This window comes from Podarcis muralis, chromosome 3 (assembly GCF_964188315.1).
Source record: "Podarcis muralis chromosome 3, rPodMur119.hap1.1, whole genome shotgun sequence".
In the NCBI taxonomy this organism is placed as follows: domain Eukaryota; kingdom Metazoa; phylum Chordata; class Lepidosauria; order Squamata; family Lacertidae; genus Podarcis; species Podarcis muralis.
The window spans coordinates 29206574-29227506 of NC_135657.1; the positions used below are offsets into that span (position 1 = coordinate 29206574).

General features: G+C 42.7%; 1 long non-coding RNA gene across 1 annotated transcript; it reads left to right on the plus strand.

Moving 5' to 3' along the window:
* Positions 1-2876: 2876 nt before the first annotated feature.
* LOC144327223 (uncharacterized) lies at positions 2877-15052 on the plus strand. The gene is made up of 3 exons (XR_013392155.1): positions 2877-2948; positions 9389-9593; positions 10501-15052. It is a non-coding gene; the product is annotated as an uncharacterized LOC144327223 (long non-coding RNA).
* The last annotated feature ends 5881 nt before the right edge of the window (positions 15053-20933 follow it).

The following is a 20933-nucleotide window of genomic DNA, read 5'->3' on the forward strand; positions in this document are numbered from 1 at the left end:
TTATTTTAGAACGTCATGGGTAAGCGGCAGAAATTGGGATTTACGGACTTTTCGGTAATTCTGGTTCACTGAACACAAACCATTATGGGATTTTCTCTTTTAAAAAACAGAACTGCACAGTAGACAGACACCAGCATTGACTTGTGCATTGCTAAAGCTTCTTTGCCTCCCTAAAATATATGGATGCTCTTATTCTGCTGGCACTGCCTTGAAGGAGCAGAATGCCTTTAATGTTTTGCAAGAGCGACCTCCATCAGGCTTTTGAGGGGAGTTAATAAATCAACAGAAGCCACTTAACGGCAGCATTTTCACGAGTCCTGTGGAATTCTAAGTAAATAACGGGATTGGAAGAATGAAAATGCTGTTTATATTGAAATGTAGTCTGCCGTTCAAAGGAGCACAGAAGATGCTTAAGTGTTAAGATTTTCTGCCGCTACCACTCTCAGCGCAACGGTATCCCATTAAACAGAACGTTAAGCCAAAGCTGTTAGCATTGGCACGGGGCCAAGTAGACACCAAATCTTCGTAGATGGGATTTAATTGGTACAAGAAGAGGTAATTTATTAAGGAACACTGAAACCTTGTATACACTGAAACATCAGACCAAAGGGCATGATGCCTTGTGCGAATTTTGCGTTTGATAATCAGGGGGTTTTCCTTCAGAAGGCCTAATACACTCTAAGTACTGAGGAACCACGACAATTTCTCTACAGAGCTCCCATACCTGGTGCCCTTCAGTGTGCCCCATTTTCCATGCCCTCCTCCCCAGAAAAGTTTGTGGCTCATTAAAATTCATTAAAGCGGCATTGTAGCCACTCCCACCAATCCCCGGGATATGAGGGATGGGTATACTTTACTGGAGAGCCCGAGAGACCCGGTCCAGGTACCACAGTGGCAGAAGCACAGAAAGTCATGCTTGAGGGTAGCTTAAGAGGCAGGGAGAGTTGTGCTTCCCTTCGTGACACAAGCTCAAGAACTACTAGTATCAGGGTTTATGGGATGGAAGCAGGAGGAAGCAACAGCTGGTAGAAGGGACCAAGGAAGGACATTGATCCCAAGGACAGAGGCAGCTATCCAGTTAGCACTGATCCACTAGCATGTTCCTCACTAGTATGAATATTTCGTTGATAATTATTCGCTGGTGAAGACTTTATTCCGAAACAGTTGAACTATTCCAGATATACTGTCCTTTTGAGACTTCTGAGGGATGTCTTCCTTTGAGACTTTTGTGAAACAGCTTGGCAGTCCTCGTTATTCATTGATTTGCTTGATTATTTGTTTGACTCTGAGATATATAACAACTTGTAGTTGCTTGTATATTTTGTGAGATGTGTTGTATGGTACATACATCATTTTGAAGTGACTTATTTGTATATTTTGAATGACATCATAACCAATTATATATTCACTAACAGTTATTAGCCAGTGTGTTGCGTTTGCATTTTTGTAGATTTTTAACATTGTCACGAATTTCTCAGTAGGGTTGGGCAGTACAAGCTTTTTGACATCGCATTGTATCACCAGCCAAACATCACAATATAGTGGTGTGTTGCAATGCTGCAAAATGGAGGGAGAAACAAGCTGCATGAGACCCGGTCCCACAAAGTGCCAGGGTGAAACTGTCTCAGTTTCCTCTGTGGGAACAGCGATGGTTTCATCCTGGTGCCTTGTGGGGCCGGGGTCTCTTCATCGCCAGTGCCCGGCGCACCAAGAGAGGAACAAGCTGCATATTTTGAATTAGATATATATGGGGGCACCAAAATCTTTTAAGTGCTTCAGGCCTCTAAAGGTCTTAATCTGGCCCTGTTCGTAGGCCCAAAATATATGGCGAGCAATTGTCTACTGCCATTTTGGCTATGAATACAATTGAGGCACCCTGAAACATAAGGAGGTTACCCAAAGGGAACAAAAAATGTTGAGCCATGTTATCTGTTAATTATAGCACAGACTCAAAGCAACATTAATTTTACATTCTGATCAGTCCTAAAATATGTGACACCAGGCGAAATGGAGGGAACTTCTAAATATCTACTTCACAAGACATTTAGTACTGCCCTTGTGAGATATTGCATCCTTAAAAATATATATTTAAATGCACATTTGGAAAAAGAGTACAAAATTACCCCCACTTACCAGATTAAACGAGGTTGACAAAACAAAATCTAATTTTCAGTGACGTGCATTGATTTGCATATTATTTTGCACACGTCCAGTGGCCATGGAAGAAGCAGAAAGAAGTTTCAGCAAACCAACACACATCTGAAACGGCAGCCGTTCTGCTATGGAGCAAGAATGGTTAAGCCACTGAGCTATTTTGTCCATTGAATGTGAACTTGCATGAGAAAGTGACTTTGGGGAGATGATTCATGATTTTGTAATGAAAAAGGCCAGGAAAATGAAGCTTTCAAGTAAAATATTTTCAGCCGCATTGTCCCATTAGAATATATAAAAAAAACCAAACCACTGACAGGATAATAGTTTTATTAAGTATTAGGTATTTATTAGCTTTGTGGGACTCTCCTCTGGGATTGATGTTATGCTAAACAAAAATAGGGGGGAATGAAGAGGGAGCCTGGTAGGAAAGCTGCCTTGTGGGGCAAGGTGTAATTCCAGAAAATGTAGTATCAGAATTAAACCATGATATTATATAGGTTGGGGTCCTGGCATGTGTGTGAGACGCAGCCCATGTTACATGTCTGTTCTGTGTGCCTAAAAATCATGCTTGGGCCTGTGCTCCAAGAGCCAGCAAGCCAGTGTGGTCTTGTGGTTAGAGTGTCAGACCAGGACCTGGGAGACCAGGGTTCAAATCCCCACTCAGCTATGAAGCTCATTGGGTGACCCTGAGCCAGTCACTGCCTCTCAGCCTAACCTACCTCACAGAGTTGTCATGGAGATCAGGTGAGGAGGAGAGAACCATGTACATCACCTTGAGCTTCTCAGAGAAAGAGGTGGGATAGAAATGAAAATAATAATAAAAATAAATTGTTGGTCAGTTTGGGCTGCACCCCTACCCAAACCTCAACCAGTTCTTTAATTCTCTGTCACTTTCTTTCCATATACAGTCATACCTCGGGTTACAGCCGCTTCAGGTTGTATTTTTTCGGGTTACTTCTGGGTTTCGGCGGTCGCACATGCGCAGAAGCGCTAAATCACGCTTTGCGCATGCGCAGAAGCGCCGAATCGCAACCCACACATGCGCAGATGCGCCGCTGCGGGTTGCGAACGCTGTGGGTTGCGAACGTGCCTCCCGCACGGATCACGTTCGCAACCCGAGCGTCCACTGTATTTTTTAAAAAAGATTCATAGGATTGTAGAGTTGGAAGATACCACAAGAGCCAACTAGTTCAACCCAGCCCCTTGCAATGCAGGAATATTTTGGCCAATGTGGGGCTTGAACCCATGAACCTGTGATTAAGCATCTCATGCTCTACCAACTAAGCTATCTCTCAGAACAGCGGCCTCTGTCACACTGTAGTTAATCAATGGTGCAAAGACAGAAGGGGCCAAAGCGTCCTGGAAATGACTCCTTAGAGTGGGTGTCTGGAGGGACTGAAAGTATCTATTTATGCATTGCCAAAACTGAGTTATCTGTACAGCAGCCTGAGCAGGCAGGCCGGCAGGCCATCTACTCACTCTTCCCTGCTATGGTGAGATGTATTTTATTTCTATTTAAATTATAGAATTGTTTGCACCAACACATGTTAGCATATGTAAAATGTCTGCAAAATATATGCTTTGTCCTCTGTTTAGTGATGCAGAAGTGGCATCCCACGGAACGTGCAGCGTGGATATTTGCAGGGCAGCAGGACTGCGCACAAAGCAGCCGAGACTGTTGCAGGCATCAGGAAGAAGAAACAGATCACTTACAAAATCCCCCAAAAGGTAAAAGAGACTTGTAAAGGTAAAGGTAAAGGTACCCCTGCCCGTACGGGCCAGTCTTGACAGACTCTGGGGTTGTGCGCCCATCTCACTTAAGAGGCCAGGGGCCAGCGCTGTCCGGAGACACTTCCGGGTCACGTGGCCAGCGTGACAAAGCTGCATCTGGCGAGCCAGAGCCGCACACAGAAACGCCGTTTACCTTCCCGCTAGTAAGCGGTCCCTATTTATCTACTTGCACCTGGTGGTGCTTTCGAACTGCTAGGTTGGCAGGCGCTGGGACCGAGCAACGGGAGCGCACCCCGCCACGGGGATTCGAACCGCCAACCTTTCGATCGGCAAGCTCTAGGCGCTGAGGCTTTTACCCACAGCGCCACCCGCGTCCCAAAAAAAACACCTGGTGGTTCAGTGGTAGAATTCTCAAAAAAATCACCCCAAAAAAATCACTGGTGGTTCAGTGGTAGAATTCTCACCTGCCACACGGGAGGCCCGGGTTTGATTCCCGGCCAGTCAGGTTTGGGTAACTTGTTCCTTCAAAAGAGACTTAGCACTAATAAAATTCTCAAGCACCACAAAGGACAGCTGCAAACAAAACCTTTCAAGCGTGTTGCAAAGTGCCATATACAAATGGGACACTAGATGGCGAAGGTGAGCTATGGCAAATCCAATATATATTTTTCAAAACTTTTTTTTAAAGCATTTTCACAGTATTTTCTATATGTGTGTAGATTCCACCAAAGTGCCAAGAGAGGTAGGGATGTGGGTAAACTCCCCCAGGGTTGAGCTGGACTGGACCAAGGTTGCCCAGGACCTTTATGGCTGAGTGGTGAGTTGAGCCCTGGTCTCCCAAGTCCTAGTCTAGCACTCAAACCACTACACTGGGAGTTGTGCAGAGACAGCATCTCTCTCTCTTTCTCCCTCTATCATTCTTGCTCTTCTTCTTCCTCCTCCTGTATAGCATTTTGACATATGTCTTGATAACAGGACTTTATTGTCTGCATCCAAAGACCTGCAAATAAGCCGTCAGATTATGGCAACACTTTTTTTAAGACAGCAACGATTACTAGAAAATAAGTGTTTTTAATTCATCGTTTGTTTGTTTAACACAATTTGCATACTGCTTGATTGTAAGAGAACCTCTAAGTGGTTTCAGAATCAAACCCGCTTGTCAATAACCCTGTTCAGCAGAGAATGAAAATGCAGCCACTGGTTATTTGAGTATGACAGGCCCATGGGGAATGGATGATAGGGAAACTGTGCGGTTAGGAAGGTTTCTTTGCCACTTACATTTGGAACAACCTACACAACTGTCTCGCGGCTTTGCCGCTAGTGAGTAATGCAGTTATCTTAAAGCCATGCCAGTAAAACCCTTATTTCAGACCACATTATTCTGCATATGCCACATACAGGAAAAGCTGCAGAATAAAACTATTTTCCAAGCGGTTTTTTGAGTACTTTTATTGGGCCTATTTTTATGTGTCCCATGGTTGTTGTTGTTTTTATTAAAAAAGAAGAGAAAAAGCCACTCGTCTTATTTGCCATATGTTGGGCTCAGAAAGAAAGTCTCAAAACTGACTTCAAATAAGATTTCCTATGGTTAAAAAGTTAAAAACCATCATAAGTCTGAAATTCCATTTCAGTGGGCTTTCCAAACTGAGGAGGAAGTGGTGCATGTAACAGCAGAAACTTGGGAAACCTCTTTTCTTGAACAAGGTAAATCTCCTTTGTCTTGAGCCACTAGGTGCAAGAGAGGAATCTTAGGCCTCTCAAGAGACGGTTTTTAAATCAATGTAGACTCTCAAGGCTATTCACATTTATTTTGGCACGGCTGGATTAAATGGGCATGAGCAAAGACCAATATTTCTGCAAAGATCAAAAAAGAATGCCATTTGATATAAATACAGTGCTTTAAAAATAACTGCACCAATGCACTAAGGGCAGTGTAGCAACTGTTTTCTAAATGTTACAGACCTTTGGTTCCATTATTATTATTATTATTAGAATTTATATACCGCCCTATACCTGGAGGTCTTAGGGCAGTTCACCTAAAAAGATCACAGTATATAAAATTAAAATAAAAGAAATCACCCAATAATACCCCCCTCCCCCCAAAAGAGCCACATTTTAAAAGGGTATGTCATGCCTGTGTGGACAACTAATCACATCGAGTAACAATGCAGACCCTCACTTCTGCATCATCCATCCAATTCAGTATTTAACCTCCAACCCTTCTATATGATTATGTTCCTGGTATCTGGCCTTTGTGGTTCTTGTTCTCCTGGACCTTGACTGCTGCCTGTTCACAATAATACCTCTTGCCTACAAGCCTGTGTGAGAGCCAGTGTGGTGTAGTGGTTAAGAGCGGTAGACACGTAATCTGGTGAACTGGGTTCGCATCTCTGCTCCTCCACATGCAGCTGTTGGGTGACCTTGGGCCAGTCACACTTCTTTGAAGTCTCTCAACCCCACTCACCTCAGTGTTTGTTGTGGGGGAAGAAGGGAAAGGAGAATCTTAGCTGCTTTGAGACTCCTTCGGGTGGTGATAAAGTGGGATATCAAATCCAAACTCTTCATCCTTCGTACCTGTGTCAGAACTGGACTCCACAGCAGCCTTGCAGAAACAAGGACTCAGGCCTGACGTCACCTCAATCACTAAGCTATGGATGCCAGTTTTGACTGTCTCAGGCAGGAGTGGAGAACCTCAAAGTCCTCCAGACATTTTTGTCCCACTCCCACCAGCCCCAGTAAAAGATGGTGCAGGATGATGGGAGTTGTAGTCCAGCAACTTCTAAGGTCCAAACTCCCCACCCGCGTCTTATGCAATGGTTCTGAAAAATTATGCTTCTTTTTATTTAATATGAGAGAAATATTTGGAAAGTGTGTGTGTGGAGAGGTCCATTAAGAGCCTCTGTACAATCTAACCTGATCTGCGAGGTCAATGGAAATGTGTTTAAAACATAAGCAATTTTTTTTCAATTAAAAAACTCAAAACATAGAGGCTAAAAATAAATTGCTTTTTAAAAAAAGGGTTCCTGTAATTTTAAGTTTAAAATATGAGCCTGAGTAATCAAGGAAAGTATTTTTACTGCCCAGTCAATATTTTTCCTGGAAGCTTCAATAAATAGACTTTCTTTAGATCTTGAGTGTGTGTGTGTGCCTAATGGTCTTGGGTGTCTTATACCACAGAAAACTTTATCCTCAAGATATAGAGTAAACAGGAACTCTGTGGTTACGTAGTTCCTGGGGTGGGGGACCGGGGAGGCAAAAAAAGAAGGCCTGGTTTCCATGCTCTACAGAAAATTTATTCCTATTTTAAGAGATATTCACCCTCCTAGCCCAAACCTGTTATAACATCCTTTGTTTCTATTTATTTTGCTATTTATTTCGCTTTGCAGACCTTAGGTTACTTTCCTCCTATCACGAGTATTGTGTCTTTCACCTAACTTTTGTGTGTTTGCTGGAAAAGCACAAGGAGAGCTTATTTCACCACTTCTCTGTTTATTTATTTTATTTTCTGAATCAGAAACTTGTAGAGGCCATGAACCATCTAAGATTGAACTATCTAAGACTGAAGGGAAGTGGGTGAGTGAGGGGAAGGTTTGTGGCAATGTGCATGTGTGAGCTCGTGTGTGCTTCGAACATGCATAAATGAGGAGTTGCCTGTAGCAATAATAATAATAATAATAATAGTAAGGAATATTGCTTGCAAAATGGATATATTAAGAAAAATTACTTAGAACAAACATGCACAAGAAATGTGCACCAAAATGCTGATTAATTTTCATGGTGAACTGAAGATTGCGGAAAAATGAGAAAGTTAAGGGAAACAAAAAAAAAAAACAGAGAGAATCATTCATCCTATCTGAAACTATCAACATGGCCTTCTTGCCAATCTCTCTAGAAATTCCAGAAGCAACTCTAGACAAGCTATCAACTTTCCAAACCATTGATATGTACTAATGTGATTCTCTTGATGAGAAAATAATATATATACACTATAGCATGGCTATAGTCTGAAATCCCTTTCTTGTTCCCTTGACATCTTTTTTTTTCTTTGTACAAGAAAAGCAGATGTTTCCTTGTGGTTCTACATCTCCATACGTGTCTGTTAATATGTCATTGGCTGTTGAGAGACACAACTAGTTCCTGGAGAGCAGAAATGGCTGTGGGAAGAGAAGTACTTGGCACTGGAAGATGAATTTTGAGGATCCGTAGTCCATCGGCAGCTCAAAGTTCACAGTGGATGTCTTCAGAAGTGTCCCAGTGTGACTTGGACCTAGAGTAGAAAGTGCATGAATTCTAAGCAAACTGAACTTTCGAATAAATGTTCTGGGTATTATTAGATTCTCAAGGCTATAGTGGTCAAGACGTATAAATTCTCTGAATGCTCTCTCCAATTTCTAGATTTATTCTTTTTGGAAAGGAGTCATAATTGTGTGGGGAACTCGTGTGGGAGGCCAGTGTAAAGAATGCATGGATGGGAGGGAATGCTTTTACAGACAAAAAAGAGATAAAGAGAGGAAATGTGTGACACTGGATTACTATGAGATTCTCATCCACACTGTGTTCATGTAAGAGAAGGTGACAAATGTTAACTAAGGCTGTGTCTCTCCACCAATGTTTTTCACCTTTCATTCTACCTTTGTGCTAGAATCTAGGAAAGACTAGGAAAGCAAGGGACATTGATCATTGACTCAACTGAGCGACCACTTTCCATTCAAGCTGGTGGTTCTAAGCAGTAGCGCTCAGCAGGGCTGCACTTGTGGGGCTGCGTTGCTCTCCCATCTCTCCAATGCCATGTGTCACTGCCGCTTACTGGTGGCGTTAAGGTAGCAGGACCTCACTGCAGGGCAGAGGCAGGAGTCTGGGATTGGCTCTGTCACTGCGTCTGCACCGTGCTGATCTCTGGCCGGTAAGCGGCAGTGATGCAAGGCACTGGGAACACAGTAGAGCAATACAGCTCCACCTATGCAGCCCCACCAACCACTATGGATTACAAGACCTACTACATAACTTTTTTTGTTTCCTTATTTTCTTCCTCCCTCCTCATCCCCTTTCTTCATGTGATTTATATAATGCCTTTAATACGGCGGGCCTGACTTCTGTATTGTAAGTCTGGCTTGTTTTTAATCTCTGCACATAGTTTAGTACAGTTACGGCACGTCATAAGTGATAAATAACAAATGGGAACTGCAGCAAAAATGCAGAGTGCTCCTGCTGAGGACCCCAGCAGCTGGCCAAACATGCCATTTTTGAGGATACTCTATTCACTTTCCCCTCCTCTCCTCTGACAATCTTTTTTCCCCTCCTTTTTTTTTTAAGTTACAGATGGGTAGCCGTGTTGGTCTGCCATAGTCAAAACAAAAAAAATTCCTTCCAGTAGCACCTTAAAGACCAACTAAGTTAGTTCTTGGTATGAGCTTTCGTGTGCATGCATGCACACGAAAGCTCATACCAAGAACTAACTTAGTTGGTCTTTAAGGTGCTACTGGAAGGAATTTTTTTTTTTAAGTTCTGCAAACCCTGAGGCTCTCCCAAGCCTACCAATATCTCTCTCATGTGCAGGAGTGGTGCTATTTTGGCTCCACAAGGATCTTCACTTGGAGAATGAGTTCGCTGTTGATACAGAGAAAGAGGGGGAATGATAGTTACGTGGACATGTACGAGGCGTCTCTACACATACACAAGTGTTTGCATAAAGAGGAGTGTACATGTTGGTTTGTACAGCTCAGCTATTTGTGTGCACAGACTGTTTGTCCGCTGAATGCAAGAAGTCATGTGAATAGTCCTTCTAGTACTGGGTATAAACATTGGGGGTTGACAGTCACCTTAAAAGCCTTCTTCTGGCGAGGTAATGTTGGAAACGGGATACAAGTTGGACCTTTGGTCCAGTTCAGGAAGACAGTCCTCCCATAGGCTCTTGCGCTGCTGTTCAGAATGACCTGGTTTGCTAGAATTCAAGGGCTGTTGACACTGAGCATCTCCAAGCAACCGTAGTTGTAGCTGCTCTTGTTTATAACATGGGCTTCATGTTCCAAGTGAGAAGAAATTGTGCCACCCCAAACACCCAAACATTTTGACAAGATATTAATAGCTGCAGCCCCATGTTTATCCAAGCATATTTAAAAATGAAATTGCATCCCTTTTTGTCCTTTTCCAGTTGTGCCAGAGGTAGCGAATGATTATTTTTTTATAATCTTCTTGTATTCTATTTGGATTTTTGTTAGCAGCAGAGGGCAGCACCCCGTCCTAGAATCAGGGAGTCATTTTGACCCACTGCCATTATTTTTAAGCAGACACCATATCTACCTTTGGCAAAGACTCTGGATTGTATTCTGTGCTGGTCATATTCAGAGCAGACCTACTGAAAGTTATCAACATGCCTAACTTTGTTCTCCGGATTTCAGTGGGTCTACTCTGAGGAAAACCTATTTGGAGACAACCCTCTCCCTTGCCCAGTGCACTCCTCCTCACAATTTTCATTCCTGGACAGACTGAGTTAAGAAAATAGGTTATAATCAGCCAAACCCGTTTGCTTACTTGGGACATTAAGTACTTTGCTACTCAACTGCCAGCTATAATTTGGTGTGTTTTTAAAATAGTAATTCCTTCTTTTTTTTTCAGTCTTCCAGAGTGCACTCAAATTTTGAACATGGAGTATCAAAGTATTCCAGTGGCACTGAAAGCGGTGGGCAAAGTCCAAGAGTTTCAGAATTAATTTGCATTTAACTCAGATAAGTACCTCAAGATTTAAATGCTTATTTGGAGCTTATCTAAACAAGTTGGATCTCGTCAGTCAGCACATATGATTGGATTTCTCACAACATGAAAGCTGCCTTGTGGGGCATCCAGTACTTCTCATTACTATTTTGTTACTGTCTCGGTATTTTGGCCTTTCTCTATTCATGTCTCAGTATTTTGGCGGCCTTTGTTCCTGTCTAGGTATTTTGGCCTCTTTTGACTTCTAACCCAGCTGGAAACGAAAATGTTGAGAGAGGCATATGGAAATGCTGAAAAATAATAATTTTAAAAAATATATATTGGAGGGACTCTTTAAGGGCTCGTGCAAAAGCACCAAGGTGACAATCTTAAAATCGGTGGTGCAACTAAGGTACCGTATTGTTGTGCTGCAATCCTAAAGGGGGAAAGGACCCATCACCTCATCCTAAACCCTGCCAGACTGTGCCGGCAGCATGGGAGTGTGAGTGCAGGAATGTCCTTCATTCCTCTGTCCATTTCTGGGCTTCACATCCTTCCCTCCCCCCTTCCATTTTCCCTCTAAATGTTTCCAACTGAGCTTGCAATAGGAAGGAGAGGTTTAGACGTGCTCAAAAGGGTATCTAAATTGCCCCCTGGTCTGGGGAACATGACAGGAGACCAGGAAGAAGGCTGAGGAACATTCTCAGATGGCCCCTTATTGGCCCTGCTATCTGGGATGAATGTAGTCTCTCTCGCTGTCTTAAACACTGGAATTCTGAGTCTGACGTCAGGTAGAGGGACCCAGTCCATCCTAGTGCTGCTGAGATGACTTCCCAGAGACCACAGGATTGCATCCTTAGACTCTGGACATAATTTTCTTAAAGAAGAGGGTACCATCTTTAGATGGTAATCTGTATTACTTAATTTAAATGTTTTTAGTGAACCATGCTGAATTTGGGGATCCTGCTGTTTATTTTGCTGAGTGGGGCCCAGGACATCTGCCCCAAAGTCATTCCCTGAAGGCGCCACTGCTTAAGATGAGCAAATACATCATTACGTTTCATTATTCTGATTTTAGCCACTGCAAGGCGCTACTCAGCCCCACTTGCAGGCATCAGGTGGATCTTGACAACAGATGAGAGTGATTGGACTTGTATTGCCAGTTGCTTTCCAAGTGATTGCTACGGGACAATAAAATATATTTAAAAACAGGAAGAAAATGGGTCAAGAGTTCCTTTTTTCTTTTTCTTTTTTCTTTCCTTGGGTCTAATTACTGGGTTAGAGTTTCCTTGCCACAAATGTTATTTCTTTTTTCTTGCTGGCCCAAAGCAACCGTGATTTCACATCCAGCATGTCTGATGAGTTTCTAATGAAATCTAAACAATGTCTGCCCTGGTTCTTTGTGAAGAGGAATTACTTGTGTGCTAAACCCCTGAGCTAACAGGCATGAGCTCTTCCTTACAGACTTGCAAATGATACCCAAACAAAACTTTCCCGAGCCCTGTCGGCCTAGGTCCTTAATCCCACTCACCACAGTTGGGCCAAAGTGTCCATTGTCCAGTGAATGATAGCACCACAACTCTGAAATGGCATGGGGACAAACAACCATTTTAAGCATCCTTCCCCAGTCCCATGCTCTCCAGATAACTTTGGACCACAACAACCATCAGCGCTAGCCAGCATCCCTCCAGATGTTTTACACCCTGTAGCTGATATGAGCTGTCACCCAAAACATCTGGAGGACAACAGATTAGGGAAGAATGCATTATAGTAACCTAGAGCTAAAACATTATACATGATATGAACATATGAAATGGACTAAATTTAGCAACGGTCTTGGTGAACCTTGGGGGGGGTGTTTGTTTAACACACACAAAATTAATCCACTGAAATGTAATATCAAGATCAGTGTAGGTGTAATCTTAACTCTTTCTGCTTGTAATGTGTTTCCACTGAAAATTGCTTCTCCTAAGCTGCTTTTACTTCCACTGGCAGTACCAGACCTAGCTTTTAGGGAACTAAAGTATAAAATACAGATCAAGACAAACGGGAAGATGCTAAGCATGGAGGACAATTTTATTTGCATTTTTAAGCAAACCAACTTAATTAGCACCTCTCAGATGGATACGCAGGTCGGGATTGGAATTGTCCTTCAGGTTTCACACTTCTCTGAATTTTGCAATGCAGTTCTCATCTCAAAAGCAGGACAACCCAAAATGCATTAAATCGTGGTATGTGAAGAAGGAACCCCACAAATTGGGTGGCATTCAACTAAGTTTTGTGCATGGAACAAGGACCACCAACGCAACATGACTTAGCCCTCATCTCCTCCTTCCTTGTACCCCCACCCCCTAAATCTGTTCAGGAGAGTTTGGGGAACCCCTAGAACAAGTCTAGGGACCTCACAGGGGGCGGGGAGAAGACCCCACTATGCAAGCAGACCTCATTTCATGTGTGCATACCCCACTTAGCACTACATTGAATTCCACCCATTATATTCTGTATTTTAGTTTGTGAGAGAGAGAGAGCACGCAGAGGAGCAGGGCCAGAAAATAAAGAGAGGGGGAGAAAGAAAGAAAGAAAGAAAGAAAGAAAGAAAGAAAGAAAGAAAGAAAGAAAGAAAGAAAGGCAAAAGGAAAGAATTGAGGCACAGCATAATCATTTGTGAATTATTAGAGCTTTATTTATTACTTTATTTTCTTATATTTACCCAAGGTACTGTGCATGTCATTTCCTGGTGGGAATGCATCCAGGCACTGACCAGACCCAGACCTGCTTAGCTTCCACAAGGGAAATGTGACTTCCAACCATTCCCTACAGCAATGGGATCTAGCGTGCAGCTTAGGTGTGAAAGGAAGACCGGGGTAATTGGGAAAGTGAGGATCCACATCACTGCTTTGAGAAAAGAAGCAGTGTTGGGTCACAATTCTCCATCTATGTCTCTGGGCCAGGGAGACTCTATATCTGGCTGCAGTGAAGATGGGAGTGGTGGTGGAGATATTTTGCCTGGGATTTAGCAAGGTCTAGGGTTACCTCCTGAAAATGCAACACACTCCTAAGTTGCGGACGTGAAAATGGGTCTGTTGAGGAACAGAACTATTTTTCATTTGGACAGATTTCTACTATGCAATACATGTAGTTATATTCCCAACCTATGTCACAGTACATAAAAAACAAAAACAAAATCCTAACTGTTCCCATGAGGCTTGTCTGGTTTTATGACACATCATCTTGAGTAGTATTTATTGCTCTTTCTGTCTGACTCTTTCCGCAACGCTCACCCATCTTTGAATCACCAAAATGCAGAAGGAGCTGTGATTCAAGTGAAAATCTGAGCAAGCAAACTGGTTTGGCATTCGCACAATGGAAAGTTCATCCTGCAGCCAGAGGTGATTACTCCGCTCTGATCATAATTTTACTTGGATCATGACAAACAGATAATCTGGGTTGGTTTTAGGCCATTTTAATTTAGGCACTTTGCAGTCAGTAAGGTGGTTTAAACCTCTTTCTCCTCCTCCTCACTGCCGTTTGCTGCAAGCGGTGATTTATCACGATTAATGATAGAGAAAAGTATCTGTCTGGAGAACATTTCATGCGAGCAGGCGCCAAGCATAACACCAGACTAATACCAAATTAATTGCCTGGATTTCCTAAACTAATTATGGGCCAAATATCTACAGATTTTCATATGCTCCTTCTGTTAACTCCACTATGAATGGATTATTTATTTACCGACTTATTTATGCAGTCAAGTCAGTGGGTCAAGAAGCAAACTACGTTATCCTAACAGCTTGGGGCTCATCACATCCAGGAACCTTTGTTCAAGGTGTCTGTTTGGAAGCTATGTGGAAGAGGAACCCCATTTAAACGTGACACCAAGTGCATGGGTGGGGGCAGGGAACGTACAAGTGTGGCTTTTCACCTGCCTGCCTGGCATTTAAACCAGTCCTCTCTGCAGCAGTCACATGCCAGGGATCTGTGGTCCAGGCAGGTGCTGCGTTGGCACGCTAATGCTGCATGCTTTGTGGCTAAGAGCCCAGTTCTGGCATGAGGCTGCGTGCATGGAACGCATAGTTCATTGCTTAATGCAGTGAACTGGAAAGGCTGCTTGGCTATCTTATTATTATGAAAGCTCTCAGGTGAGAACTGGGGAGGGTCTTTCATTTTCTGTGGGGGCTGGGAATAAGAGCTACTTTTGGATAGAAAGAAGATTCTGCATTTGTCTACTGTTTTTGTATTTCCGATACCTTGCGGTTGATTTTCTCCTATTTTACATGTTGTTGCCGTTATGAGAAGCTGTATTTAATTTTGTATTTCTTATGATCACAACTGTATTTTTAGGACTGTTAAAAAAATTATATTGTATGATATTATGTTATGTATCAGTATTTGTGTTCTTTGTTGTAAACCACTTCTATGGTCTTTTTGACAAAGGGCACTTATTAAATAAATACACTTATTAAATAAATAAATTTTATGTGATTTTTCTTGTTGTATTTTTGTTCTGCTCTATATTTGTTTTGCTATTTTGTATCTTGCTCTTCTTAATTCGCTTTTTAGGCCACCTTGGGGATCCCCCAAGATCAAAAATGTGGGATACTATATTTAGTAAAGGTGATATGCTACAAAGTAGTTGTGTTAGCACAGGGACTTCTGGCTGCTCAGAAGAAATCCCCTTTCATCTTCTGTTCCCCTAAACCAGTTCTGGGGGTTTCCCCAACCCTATGGAGCAGATCTGGGGAGTGCACAAGGACGCATGAAGATAGGAGAGGAAAGGGAAGTTCTGTTGTGCAAACAGAAATCCTTGCACTAATGGAATTACTTTGATGGATACTGTCGTAAATATTTAAGTAGAAGGCTATGAATTTCCACCCCAAGGAGACATATTCATAGCAACAACCTTTTTGATCTTTTAGGCACCCAGAATTTTAAGAACATATTAAATTTCTGGCACATTTTAGACGTTCTGACTTTTAATTATTTTCTTTCTTTGTTATGACCACCTTGCTGCTTCTTTATAATTTTATAATTTTTGTACGCTACCTTGAAATCCTCACATTAAAAAGTGCTCTATGAATGCTCCAAATGAATAAATAAAATTATACTGGTGGCCAGTGACATGTGTCTCCCAGGCCAATCATTAGAATACCCTCTTACTCAAGAGATTGCAAAAGTGGCAGCCACCAAGCAGCAGCCTTGCACAAATGTAAAGTTGGGCACACAAGCCACATGCGACAAGCAAAAGTGTTTTTCTTTCATCTCATGGAAGCTTGAGAATTCTGCTGTGGTCATCCCTGGCAAACCAGTTGCTCGTCCCAAACTTTCCCTCTTCCGTAACTGCAATTTGAATCCACTTGTATCCTGCCTAGAGATCCTATTTTTACATTCCTTTTGCGACGTGAGTTATTTCTTTAGGTAATGAGCCATGTACTGTGAGCGAGAGAGAGACAGAAAGAGATGGAGACAGAGAAGCGAGTGTGGCGAAGACCAGGCCAGCGGCTGGCATGGGAAGGGGGGTTACCCCAAGCCCTTTGGTATTTCAGTGCTGCTCAGCAATGTTGTGTGCGTGACCTGTTCATTCAGCCGAGGCCTCTCCAGAAGCTTTTCAAATGGATGACCCTTTCTGAACCTAATTAGGAGGTGGATGGAGGAGAGAGTACACTGGAGAATTTTAATAAAAGGAATTGAATTGCTTCTTCATCTTTGCAACCTGGGATTTAAGAGGGAATTTCACTGGCTTTGTAGCCATGTAAAATAAATAGACATTAGATGATGACAGGGAAAACAGAATTGCTGCCAAAGCTAAAAGGAGCTTGGCAAAAGAACAAAGGACGGCAACACAGTCGATCATTATTTACTATACGAACTTTTTCATAAAGCACAGAAGCAAGAGAGAGAGAGAGAGAGAGAGAGGAATAATGGACCCTCGCTAAAAGATGAAAAGGGTTTGCCCTAGCTTACATTTTCTGCTGACGAGAGCTAGGATGCGCCCCAGTTGTTAGAGAATCTTATTGTTCTGTTTAGCTCCTCAATAAAATTGATTACGGCGGCTAGGAAGTATTCCGTAGCATGAACTCTGTAATTTTTGAAAGAAATAACTGCAAAGGATATGCAGAAAAGAGAACAAATGCCTTCATGGACATGCATACATTACAACTCTCACCTCAAATATTTCCTTTCTAATTGAACCAGTGTGTATTTCTGCAGATTGTTCCTGGCAATGTCCTGATCTAATAATTTGATCAAAGTTTTTTTTTTAAGAGCTTCAGTCCACAATATCACTATTAATATAAATTATGAGCTGATAGCCAAATAATCTTGAATGTTACATCTTTCAATATGTATCCAGTTTGTTGCTGTTTACTCAGACACACAAACACGTTAAGTCAGTGTTATCATTCCTTGTCATGCAGGCATTTAGAATTAGGCTTGAAGGATATATCGAGTTGCCAACTTTTGAAGCGGCCCTCGTTTCCATACCCCTAAAGGCAGAAAAGTAGGACAGGCAGAGGAGCTTTTTTGAAATATAAGTTAGCAAAACTCTCTGCAGGAGCTATCAGATGTTTTCTATCCACACAGTCTGAAAGATGCCCCACTGAGAAAAAATGGTTTATCTTATGTAATACTTGACTGAAGGTTTGGCCCAACTTTGGGAGACATTTGTAGTGAAAGAGAGTGTCATGTGACAAAGACACATGAGAGCAGAAGCAGCAAAGCAAATTGGGAAGTGCTGGGACTGCACAATCATTTGGGCCTACTAAAGTTATTCAGGCCTAACTGCTAACTGTTGAGTCACTCTAACATGTGACTTAGCAGCCAGTTTCACTTTGTGTTTCTCTGTAAGATGTCAGTGAGAGTCTGTCTGCTTCAGTTGTGAGCAGAGTCAGTATGTAAGCTCAGTCAAACTGTATGGAACCATGTTGTTTATGAAGAAGTTTATTTTAACTCAGTAAAGCTTTTATTCTTTAAAACTCTGCATTATTAATTTACACTGCGCGGCAGAGAGGACACCACCATCTTCCATATTTGGGAGCAAGTGGGGAGCAACACGAAACTGCACTCCTGTAATCTCTTTGCAGACACCTCTTTGCAAAAATTGTGTCTTCCCCGACTGGCTGCAATGTCCCTTGGGAGTGGCTGGTATGTGGGTAGTGCTTAGTCACTCCAAGGCTTTGGTCATCAGACAACACACAGAAGACTCGGGTACCTTCACAACAGTGTTCTGTAACCAAAAAAGAAAAGAAAAAACACCAGTTTTTGAGCCACGGGCACACTGTCTCAGTTTTAAGACAGAGAAAGAGAAAGAAAAAACTCTATCAGACTTTTGCGAAGGAGACTCTCATGCAGGCTCTCTTAAAAGTGATATTCCAGGTACCTAAACTTTTCCCCCAGGGACCAATTGAAACTTTCTGAGGGTCTTGGCAGACCACTTACTGGTTTTGGTTTTTTTTTACATATTGCAGCAATCATACTATGTACCTGAAGGTTCCTGTATACCTGAAGGAGCGTCTCCACCCCCATCATCCAGCCCAGACACTGAGATCCAGCGCCGAGGGCCTTCTGGCGGTTCCCTCATTGCGAGAAGTAAGGTTACAGGGAACCAGGCAGAGGGCCTTCTCGGTAGTGGCGCCTTCCCTGTGGAACGCCCTCCCAGCAGAAGTCAAGGCAATAAACAACTATTTTACTTTTAAAAGACAACTGAAGGTGGCCCTGTATAGGGATGTTTTTAATGTCTGATGCTGTATTGTTTTTAATATTCAGTTGGAAGCCACCCAGAGTGGCTGGGGAAACCCAGCCAGATGGGCGGAGTATAAATAATAAATTATTATTATAGATGTTGTACAATATTTTAATTGTGGGGTGGCTTTATGCTTCTGTTATCGTCGTCATCATTTCTGGTGCCTAAACCTCTCCCTTCCTTTAAAGTCTTTTCCTCTGCCCATCACTTTGGTACAACCCCCTCACCTTCCAGACAGACCCCCCCTGGTTATTAGGATGATGGAGCAATCACTACACTTGCCATTCACAGCCACTGATCCCACCGTTTTTCACAGAAATGCCACGGACCATCAGAACAAAGCCTTGCAATATGCACTTCCCACTTGCAGCCACCATTTTCAGTGAGAAAACAAACAGTGTGATAGGAAAGGGCTTGCCTAAGGCCACTGTGAGTTCATGAATGAGGCTAAAGATGGCCCATCTACAAGGCACCAGCTTTTAAATAGTAGTATTACTTGCAAGGATGATGAAGCTTGTGGCTTATGATTCAAGGGGCGGGGTGGCCATTACAAATTTCCTATCTTTCTTTTCCAGAAGCTTAGGAACATGAGAAGCTGGCTTCTACTGAGTCACGCCATTAGTCTATCTAGCTCAGTAATGTCTACACATTACTTTCTTGGGCTCCATGATCACTGCAGATGGTGACAGCATTCACGAAATTAAAAGTCGCCTGCTTCTTGGGAGAAAAGCAATGACCAACCTAGACAGCATCTTAAAAAGCAGAGACATCACTTTGCCAACAAAGGTCCGTTTAGCAAAAGCTATGGTTTTCCCAGTAGTGATGTATGGAAGTGAGAACTGGACCATAAAGAAGGCTGATCACCGAAGAATTGATGCTTTTGAATTATGGTGCTGGAGGAGACTCTTGAGAGTCCCATGGACTGCAAGAAGATCAAACCTATCCATTCTTAAGGAAGTCAGCCCTGGAAGGACAGATCGTGAAGCTGAAGCTCGAATACTTTGGCCACCTCATGAGAAGAGAAGACTCCCTGGAAAAGACCCTGATGTTGGGAAAGATGGAGGGCACAAGGAGAAGGGGACGACAGAGGACGAGATGGTTGGATAGTGTTCTCGAAGCTACCAGCATGAGTTTGACCAAACTGTGGGAGGCAGTGGAAGACAGGAGTGCCTGGCGTGCTCTGGTCTATGGGGTCACGAAGAGTCGGACACGACTAAACAACAATGTCTACACGGATTGGCAGCAGTTCTCTCTGAGCTCTATCTGGAGCTGCCAGGGATTGAACTTCAGGTGCATTCAAGGCAAATTCTCTGCCGTTGAGCTGTTTCCTGCTGTGGAACTCCCGAACCACTTTGCAAACTTAGAAGCCACTCTATTGCCTTGAAAGTTCTCCTTTACAGTGGTACCTCGGGTTACAGGGGCTTCAGGTTACAGACGCTTCAGATTACAGACTCCGCTAACCCAGAAATAGTACTTCGAGTTAAGAACTTTGCTTCAGGATGAGAACAGAAATCGGGTGGCGGTGGCACAGCGGCAGTGGGAGGCCCCATTAGCTAAAGTGGTACCTCAGGTTAAGAACAGTTTCAGGTTAAGAATGGACCTCCAGAACAAATTAAGTTCTTAACCCGAGGTACCACTGCATTGGTTGGAAGTGAATTCAAGGCACCTTCAAAAACCATACAGTATTGTATATATGAAAGTGACTTTGCTCAAATTTCTAGAAGTAAAATGTTTTACTGCAGTTCTGACTTCTGCCTGCGCACACATCAAATCCTTTCCTCTCACATTCTAGCCGCAGAGTTATGGGGCATCATTTTGAAAACAAGGATTAATGTTCCCAGGCAACTCCCCCAACCACTGTTCATATGAAAGGGCTATTAAGAGGGATCTCTTCGTATTACATTGCAAGCTGTGATTTTCAGCAGCACTAGCGATATCTCTTGATGTAATGGGCCCTGCAAGGCAGGAGGGCTTAAGTAGTGTTTGGAGACAGGAAGGTATTGACCTGACCTAAACACAGTAGTTGAATTGTTCAGAGAACATTGATTCATAGTTTTACAAAGGCCTGACTATTCCTATTCTCCGGGGTGATTATACACCTGACAAATGGCAAGAGCAACATGGCTGTACCTCAGAGAGTTCTTTTATTTTAGCACACACCAGCATTAACTCTGATAGCCCCTCGCTTTGCTATTTGGATAGCTGTCTGGCTGTTAAGTGAGAGCACCGTGTTTCCTGATAGCTCACATGCAGGTGGCCCAGGTCTCAATCTCAACAAGTTGAGGGGAAATGAATCTCTTGGGAGGAGAGATAATATTTCATGCCTAGCGAGAGAATGTCACTTTATTACAGCTAAGAAAATCTTGCGGGTCATATCTAGTATTAGACTTCCTCATCTGACTTAAATTGCTGGTATCTTATTTTGCATCAATGAGACTCTTATTAAGGCTGGAGGACAGTTTCGATTCAGAGTCCATTAAAAAACCTACCCAGTTCACAGTTTCTGAAAAAATACACAAACTGAAACACAGCCATTCTTCGAAATTCTCACTTCTCATAATTTTTCAGTGCAATTCTACAGCCAAGTAATATGTACTAGGGTAAAATATGCATTAAAATG